The sequence below is a fragment of the Echinops telfairi genome, unplaced genomic scaffold (assembly GCF_000313985.2).
Source record: "Echinops telfairi isolate 266 unplaced genomic scaffold, ASM31398v2 ScPeMD7_7469;HRSCAF=8507_0, whole genome shotgun sequence".
NCBI lineage: Eukaryota > Metazoa > Chordata > Mammalia > Afrosoricida > Tenrecidae > Echinops > Echinops telfairi.
The window spans coordinates 83,671,249-83,680,689 of NW_022111372.1; positions in this window are offsets into that span (position 1 = coordinate 83,671,249).

Sequence of the window (9,441 nt, forward strand, 5' to 3'; positions counted from 1 at the left end):
TCCATCTTTCCCTGGCAGGCTCCTCAGACTTTTGTCTGGAGGAAAGCGTCAACCTAGTTCGGAAGCCCCGGTAGAGCCAGGGGCTAAGCACTCCACTGCTAATCACGGGTCAGCCGCTGAAACCCTCCGGCCACTCCGCGGAGGGCAGAGGAGGCTGGCTGTTCCCAGAAGGACCCAAGGTCTCGGAAACCCAAGAAGCGGTTCTACTCTGTCCTCTAGAGCCAAGACAAGTCACAATGGACTCCAGGGAAGTTTTTGGTTCTGTTCTGTTTCCAATATGGCTCTTTTAGCCAGAGTCTTTGACATGCCCACCAGATGCCTCTTTCCTGATGGGTCAGGGTAAGAGGAGGTGGGGGAACATGCTGACAGATGATACGATTCACTATGAGAGATTAACAGGGTTATTGGTGGCTGTGAAAACTTAGAACTGTCTCATGGAATTGGTTGATTTTGCCATCCTGCCCATCACCCTGATGAGCCATTTTGGAAGCTGGGGGTGGGTGGGGCCTCACTACCATCAAGAAAGAAGAGCCGGGAGCAGCATGCATCGTTTAGAGCTCACCATACCAGAGGAGTGGACCTCCTTGATCCAGGAGACCAGGAGCTGTGACACCACAGGAGGGCACAAGAGCAGCAGCAGCAGAACCAAGAGCCAGAGCATGGAACACAGCAGTGGCGCCCTGGCCATGGGGCCAGTAGCGTTGAGGGTCTTCAGACAGAGGCTGGGGGTGGAGTGGAGTGCCCTTTGGGAATTTATCAGCGATGTTAACAGAGCTTTGTAACATTGTCAAAGTAGGGGGCAATGGTTAGGCCATGGGGCAGATCAAGGGCCAGAAAAAGGCCTACCTGTGGCCATGGCAGCAAAGATGCTGTCCTGAGCCAAGAGCTGTATCCTGAACATTTCTGATCCTGACCTGTACCTGTTAGCTTCTATAACGAAGCCCATAATCGTGAGCACGGCTGAGTTCTGTGTGGTCCTTGCAATGAATAATCAAACCGACCTGAGAAGTACAGCCTGTTGTGGGAAAGACAGAATTACTAAAGAAGTTGAGGGGTCGAGGTATGTCTGACCGCTACCTCCTAGCAATCGGCCTCGGATTCGTGACTTTGACTCTCTTTGGCCCTTGTGAAGTCAGAAGAGGCCAGACACCGCTTCATGACTTTTTAATACCAGCACATATCCGCTGGCCCTTCTTGGGCCCCCTTTGAATATCCATTTGATGCATGAACAGATGGGTGGGTGGATGGGCAGGTGGAGACATGGGTGGGTAGATGGGCAGGTGAGATGCCGGTTTCCAGAACCAGTTGTGTTTCAGATCCGACATGGGCCGGATGAAGGGGAAAGCAACGTGAATGACCACACGCTGAGGGGACACTCCACATACTCACCTAGTCATAGATTTCCTTTCCTAAAGCGAGAATAACAAAGTCTCTCATGTTCGTGTAGGGGAAAACAATCGGCATAGCTGCAAGAAGACCCCTTTTGGGAAATCTTTCTAGATTTGTGTCCTCCGTGCCCCCACCCCGCTTAACGCACATGTTTTTACAGGCATGGGACCTCACTGTGGTTACCGTCTTCTTGTGGTTTCATTTAACAACAGGTAGAGGAGACCCGAGATTCCCTGCTAACTTCCCTCTCCTAGGAACTGCTCCGCCCTTCTCTGCGGAATTCCGGAGCTTCCATTTTAGTGCAAAAAGCCCTGGGTCATAGTCGATTGGCCCAGAGGCCGAACTGGTGGAAGGGGTTGGACGTCCATAGTGCCTGCCTGCCCCGCCCCCACAACCGACTTCTCCGACTTCTCCGCTTTGGCGCCTGGCCTCCGGAGGACCAGTACGTATGCAGATCCCTTGCTTGAGATTTCTCAGTTGGGGCCAGTGACACTCCAAATGCACTCTGCTGAGGTCCAACCCTGGCCCCCAGTCCCCAGTCTGCAGTGGGCGTGTGGGGCTGCCAGCTCGGGCCATAGGGAAGTAGTCCTTTGGTTCTTGGGGTCTAGGTGCCATTTGTTCTGAAGACCGGGCCGCACCAGCATCTTTCCTGAACCTGGGCCACCCACCCTACCTTTGGGCCCTCCTGTGCCATCAGATGTCCCTCTGCATTTTTTCCTTTTTGACCTGGATTCACTTGCCACTGAAAGGCCCGGAACAGGGATAGAGGTAACTCCTGTGTAACTCCTGTTGGTCGCGCCCGCACTCACACCGTCCTTTAAGGTGTGGTGCCTGGTCTGGCTTTCCACTCTAACCGTTAGTCTCCTGTGGTCGGATACCAGAGTTTCAGGGTTTTCTAGTCCTGCTGTGAACGTCATGAATTCATCCTCTATTGTTATGCATCTTTCGTTTCCAGGCTCTCTTGTATCGGAATGAAGATGGAGTCGCTGTGGCAAAGGCTGTGTCTAAGTGTAAGGCCTTGCTGGACGTTTCTGACGACCACAAAGTCCGATGGTGTTGTCTCTCTCAGTGCCAACGCCCCCACAATCATTGTGCATTAGAAGTGCACTATTGGGGGTGGGGGCTTATTTACGGGTTACACATTGGGCTGCGAACCACAGGGTGGTTTGAAACACCAGTTCCTCCAGAGGAGAAAGACAAGGTTTTCTACTCCCATAAAGATTTGCAGCCTCAGAAACCCACAGGGGCAGCCTCCCTCTGTTCTATAGGTCACTGTGAGTTACAGTGGCCTCCAGACAGTACGTTTGAGCTTGACCTACGGGATGACGTGATTTCAGGGTGGCCTGGCCCCAGTCTTTTCGTCGAGTGGCCACGGTTTCCTCATGGGTCCTTCAGGGGCTCCAGGTCTTGTCTCCAGCCTGCCTGCAGACTGTCTCCCAGTGTTCTGTTGAAATAGTAGGTGGGGGGTCATTCGCAGTCCCGAGGGTTTCCAGGGGGACTCTGTAATCACGGAGACAAATCCCTGGGTGCACAGTGAATGCTGGGTCCCGCTGGGCCTGGGGCTGTGGACAGAGGAGCTCCTGACTTCAAGGTCATCAGTTGGGTCCCCAGGGTGCTGTCCAGAGGGCAAGAGAACATGGCTACATGGGGCATATTTGGCAGCCGTGCCAGGGAGCAGGGCCCAGGCTGCAGCCCTCAGTCTGGGAGGTGAAAGGACAAATCAGTCAGCCTTCCCGGTGCCAACCACCGGGCCCAGTGCTGGGCCCCAGCAGAGGACAGGCAGGCACCATGCCCACTGCCCGGGAGCTCACAGTTGCCATGAAGACCAGCCGGGAGGGGTCCTGCTGCTGAGCAGAGTGAGGCTGCTGCAGGGCAGGGCCGGGTGCTAAGGGCCCACAGCTGGGGGGTCCGGTCGAGTTGGGGCACTGGGGAAGCCTTCCCGGAAAACGTGGTTTTCTGCTAGGGTTGTGCAATAGCTGAAGAGGCGTGTCCCCGTGGGTGCTGCGTTTGCCGTGGCAAGGGTGAGCTAGACTCGGAGAGCTGGCCTCCCAGAGGCACGGATGCTTCGGGGACTCGGGTCTACAGCTTCTCTCTGGGCAGAACCAGGAAGGAGTGAGCAGGGACTGCCACCAGATCCCAAGGAGCAAAGTTCAGCAATAAAAGTCTGAACAAGTGGTGGCGCCACGCCGAGCTGTTGGACACCCGCACCCCTGAGACTCGGTGGCCTCAGCATCTCACTCTTGAAACTTGAACTTGGCCGCCGGAAATGTGGACCCTGCCGCCTGCTTCCTGGTGGGTCTCCTCTGTGACCCTGAGCGCTTGGAGTGGAGAGGGTAAACACGCACCTTTCTTGCTTGCAAAAGAAGGAAAAGGAAAGAAAAGAAAATGTACTCAACAGTCAAAAAAAAGAAAAGGAGCAAATAACCCAGATGGAAGAAGCAGCTGGAGGAACAGCCGGGTATGGGGCAGACGATGGGGTGTTCAGTCGACAGACGAGTCTGGTCTGCCTCGGACATGGAGAGCCTGGCAGAACGTGTGCAAGATGAGACGGCAGAGAGGGTGAAGCCTCCCCATGGCAGGGCTAGCACGCTTTCCTGAAGGAGGTGGGGAGCCCTGGGCCATAGCAGGGAGAGCTGGGTCCCGTGTCCTGCAGGGTCAATGAAAGAAGAGGATTCAGTTGCATCTCTGGCCTGTGCTGGGACCTGAAGGCTTCCCCGCCTGGGCCTTGCTTCTCTGCGGCCAGGCCCCGTGCACAGGGCCAGACGCCCAGGCGCTCTGCTCCGGCCCAGTCTTCCCATCAAGGCGGGGCTCTCAATGGGTCCTTGGTCCAGGCTCCTAACCCTGGGCCTGGCCAATCGTAACGCTGTGGTTAGGCGCCCTCAAGTCGGCGCTGATTCACTGCGACCCATGCCACAGAGTGCCACCCCGCGGGGGGCCGCGCCATCCACACAGTTGTTCCTGTCTGAGCCCATGAGCCAGCCCCTGTGTGCCTCCATCTCCTGGAGGGTCTTCCTCTGCATCGCCAGCCTCCTACTTCCCTAAGCACGATGCCCTTTTTGACATTCACACATCCCTGATTTCTACAGGAAGAAACAGCATCCTGCCTGCTCCCTCCCCCTCCACACAAGCCAAGAGCGCTGCCAGAAAAAGGAATGAGGCAAAATAATGGAACTGAAAGTGCTGTGTCAAAGGAGGAGAAGGGGCGAGAGGGGTGGTTTCCATGCTTTCTCTCGCTCTTAAACAGCAGGTCCCCACCCCGCCCCGGCCCCTCTACTCATGGGCTCCCATGATGCCCTCTGAAAACATCTTAAAGGTGACATCCAAGATGAAGACCTTGGAACCTCCCACCTGCCTTCGCCATCGGAGTTATGACACCCCACCCACCCAAATATTCAGGTTGGAAGTCTGATACTTGCCCCTTCCCCTTCCCTATCATGGGTCCTGTGGGCTCATCTCCAAAGTGGGTCTCAGTCAGTCCTCACGTCTCCACCACCACCCCTCGGCATCAATGGCTCACCTGGTTTCTGAAATAGCTCCATCCTTACCTCCCCCAGACCACACCTATCCCCTGCCCCCACCCACCCCACCCCCCAGCTCAACCCTCTGGAATGGAACGGACAGACAGACACATGCACTAATTATAAGAGTTTGCCTAAACTGTATACACAGATGTAACCAGCGCTGAGATCCAGAAATAGGACCTCACCAGCGCCTGGAAGCCCACCATAGGCCCCCCTCTTGTCACCCGCCCCCCTCAAGCAGTGTCCTTGGGGCTATGGCAGAGAGGCTTGCTCTTGACGTTGCTTCTCTTTGGATGGAGCATGTGAGCCTTTCGGTTGCAGGTCTTCCTGGGAGTGGGTGCTTCACCCTAGGGTCTGCATGTGGTCCCTGAAGGAGGGGCAGCTTGTCAAGCACAGATTTCAGCATGCTCCGACTGAAACACCCCCACCCCCCACTTCCCATGGCATTTAGAGCAAAGTCTGTGCTTCTAAGCATCAACCGACAAGGCCTGGCATGCTCTGGCATCCATGACCTGACCCTCCCCACCTCAAACCTACCCCTCTCAATCTTCTCACGGGCCATTTAACCTTCTGTCCACGCGTGGGGCCTCCCGGAGAGCCTACCCGCTTTCTGTGGCACCGTTTCCAATGCTCCCGAGCAGCCAGCCTGCTTCATCCCTGGGGCAAGCAGAATTTGCTCAGAAGGCTTTTTCTGATCCCCAGTCTATTAGCTCGACTTGCACCGTGCACAACTGCACTTGACCACAACGTGAAATCTCTATTTACTCGATTGTTTATTAATGACTACCTCCCAGGAGACTGTGCTGGTCAGGTTCTCTTCTGGGTACCCCCACCTCCCCTCAGCTCTGGGCAGGGGCATAGCAGCTGCTCGATAAACATGAACATGACAATGAGCACACAAGAAGTACCAACATGTTACAGCCACGCAGACCAGGATGTGCAGCAGCGTCCTGGGGCTTTTAGGCAAATTAGCTACATTCTTTGGGCCTGGCGTCCTTCCCTATGAAACAAGGCTCATCCTTCCCTCCCTGTGGGCAAGAACATGATTGTGAGACGGAGAATACCTATGTACAGTAATTGGGTGCAGACAGATAAGCAACACCCACACACACACACAACCAAGCCCAGGATCATCAAGTTGATTTCAACTCCTAACGACCCTAGAGCAGGAAGCCCAACCACCCCAGAGGGTTTCCAAGGCTATACACCTTACGAAGGCAGCCTGCCACACCCTGTGCATCCACCACCTGCCCTTCCAGGGAGGCTGTATATTGCCACGACACTGAACAGGTGTCGGTAGATCTTCCAAACGACAAGGGACTAGGCAGAGAGGCCTAGCTACCTCCAAATACCAGCCAGTGACCCCCGATGAAGCACAGTGGTCCGAGCTGGGGCCCGTCATGGGCGTGGGGTGGTTGGAACTATCTGTAGTGTGTGGGGTCTCCGTGATTCGGGTGCAGACTTGGCAGCTGACGACGAGACGACGGAGCAATGACCCGGAGATGGAGATTCAGACACACAGGCCCTCGGAAGGGAAAGCGGCACTCAGGCTCTTCCTCCTGACAGCGCTGGTGGAAGCTCAGAAGATCAATAAAACCCAGGGAGGGGCAGGGTAAATTCCCTACACCCACCCTGCCCCCCTTCCCCTCCCCCTGCACCCCTCCCCACTCCCTTAGCATCCATGCATCCCCAGGGTTGGGAACACAGCCTGCACACCACTGGGTCATGCAAACATCCGTGGTTATTCATAGCCATCAAGGGGAAAAGAGAAAGATCCGATTACATACGCATTTCAGACGTCTCCATAAAACAGACTTCACAAATGAGGTCGAGAGGAATGAGAATGCAGGAGACAATATCTAAATTCCGTGTCACAGTGCTGTACTGCCCCTGGTATCCAGGTGCTCCTGCAAGTTAATCTGAACCACACCAACGAGCCGGTGGAAACTTGGGCAAAGATGCGGCCCGTTCATGGGAGAGGCAATGGAAGAGGCAGCACACCTACACACGCAGGGGATGGGAATGAGCTAGTGACCAGGACGGGTGTGCCTCCAGTGTTGCCGAATGACTGCAACCTGTCAATGTTGGGAGAGCCACCCAGGGAGGCCTGAGCAGACCAGCGCTTCCCCCACCCACCCGTGGGCTGTGAAGAAAGAGCCCTGTGGCGAGAGGACCATGGAGCGAGGGGATCTTCTCTCTCCTCATTTGAGATCATGTGGGTGCTTACATGCGTCACCATCTATCGACCAGCACACCTAAGATGCGTTCGCATTGCACTACACGTGCATATCTCAATTATAAATGAAACCGCAAGAGAAGAAGGCAACAACAGCACAGTGAGCCATACTGATGGGTGCCTGTGGCACAACAGCCGCAACTGCGCGTGCCTCCAGGGACCCTTGCTTCCAGACACCTGTTCTCTGGTGGCACGGTCTCATGCATGGGGGTATCATGGTTCAGGGAGTCCATTGATGGGTTTGTAGGCTGTTTCTAACTTTTCTTTGATAGAGTTAACATCCTTTTAAATAGGTCTTCTTGTGCTTCCCTAATTATTTCCTTTTGATGAATCCCTGAAAGGGGAATTGCCAATTAATGTGGATGGAATGAAAAGATTTAAAAAAAATTTTTAATAGCCTTTTAGGAATTATTTCCACCCAAAATATTATGGTCAAAGAACAAAGAAGTGTGAGCAACTTCAGAAATGAAGGTAGTAACTTATGAAGATTTAAGACTAGTCACCGCAACTCTTTCGTTTGCAATAGCACAAGAATCTGGAGGCGTCACTCTGTCCATCGATGCGACTGAATCATGTGTTGTTACTGAAACAAGTGGCGTTTGAGGGGTGCTCACCATTAACACATCCAGCTGTTCACTGAAAGCTTGCGACCATCCAGAGGGGCCATGCGAGAGAGGTCTGCTGATCTACTTTTTAAAATCCATCCTTCAGACTCCGATGCACTTAACAAAGCAAACCAAAACAATCCCAAGGTTGTCGTTCTCCTCTGAGCCAGGGCTTCTGTGTGGCAGAGCCTACTCAGTGCCCACGGGTCTCTAAATCAATGAGACAGAGCCACGTGTCCTCACTTAAACCATCGCCAGCATGCTCGCAGTGCAAGAAGGACATTGAACAATGTGCGAGGCTTGATTTCATTTTGACAGGGAAAACTACAGCAAGCAACAGCCAAGGCAAATACGGGAAATGAAGTTTGAATGACAGCGTGTCTGAGACCTGGACGGGAACGGACTGGAGAATGGAAGAAGCTGTGGCTTTTGCTTCAGTTTGAACCGTTGCGATGGGTGTACATTATACAAAAACTATGAATTCATGAGAGCTGCTCGTTAATAATGGCTTAGTTAATGTCGTCCGTCCTATCTACCCTGCTGGTGTGAAAGGAGCCATCTCAGAAGAAAGGAAAGTGAGAACTCACTCACCAGTAGCAGAGAAAGGCACATTCTTAGAAGCGGAGCAAATGCTTTGGCTCCTGAGATCCGTGCACAGTGCCTCTTCTTGATCTAAGAGACAGCTTTGACACCAGAGGAGAGGCAGAGCAGCACCAGCACCAGGAGTCGGAGCATGAGACAGACACAGAGCAGTGAACTTCCCCCTCACAGAGCAAGTAAAGCGGAGAGCTTTTGACCAGAAGGCTGGCGTGTGGAGTGGCGTGCCTCTGGGCACTTAATTGGTGCCACTGACCCATGGAACTGGGGCTGCATGCCTTCAGGATGGGGCTTATAGGGAAATGGGATGCCCTTTGGGCATTTATTGGCAGCCCTCAAAGAGCTTTGAAATAGTATCCAAGCAAGGCAGAGGCCAGGCCAAGAAGCCAGGGGTCAGAGAGGCCTGCCTGCAGGCCTGACAGAGAAGAACCTTCCTGACTAAACAATTGAATCTTGAGCATGTCTCACCAGAGTTGATACCAACTAGTTTCCCGCCCCACCCCCCCCAAAAAAAAACCCCCATAATCTCGGACCTCCCCTGTGAGTGCTGTGTGGCCACGGCAATGAATGATCTAAACAATCGCCCGAGTGCTTGCGAGGGACGGTTGGCGTCAGAATGGGATAAGAAGGGAAGGGGGGCGAGGCATGCCTGGCCTCTGCTAGAGGAAATCAGCCTGGGGAGCCGGGGGAGGTCAGATGTTGCCCCCCCTCCCCACCCCCCACCCCGCCGCTTAGGCAACACTACACTCGTTTCTGTTCTTACAAATAAGCAGCTGATTGGAAAGAAGGTATGCATTGTCTTCTTAATAATTCCCTCTGATTAAACCTCTTGGCTAGCTCTGCTGCCCAGCCTTCCGGGGGAAGAGCCCTTCTATCATTATTATTTCAAGAGGAAACTGATCTGCGGATGCAGTACACCGCACATGGTAACAATTTCAAAGTAAAAGTGAATATGTAGATGAGTGTCTCATTTTCTTCCCACAAGGCCCCAGCCACCCAGTTCTACCCCTGGAGGGCAAGTGGTTTCTTGTATATCCCTCCTGGGATATGCGTGCATACACTGGTGTTTATGGGTAGTTTTCAAATTAAAACG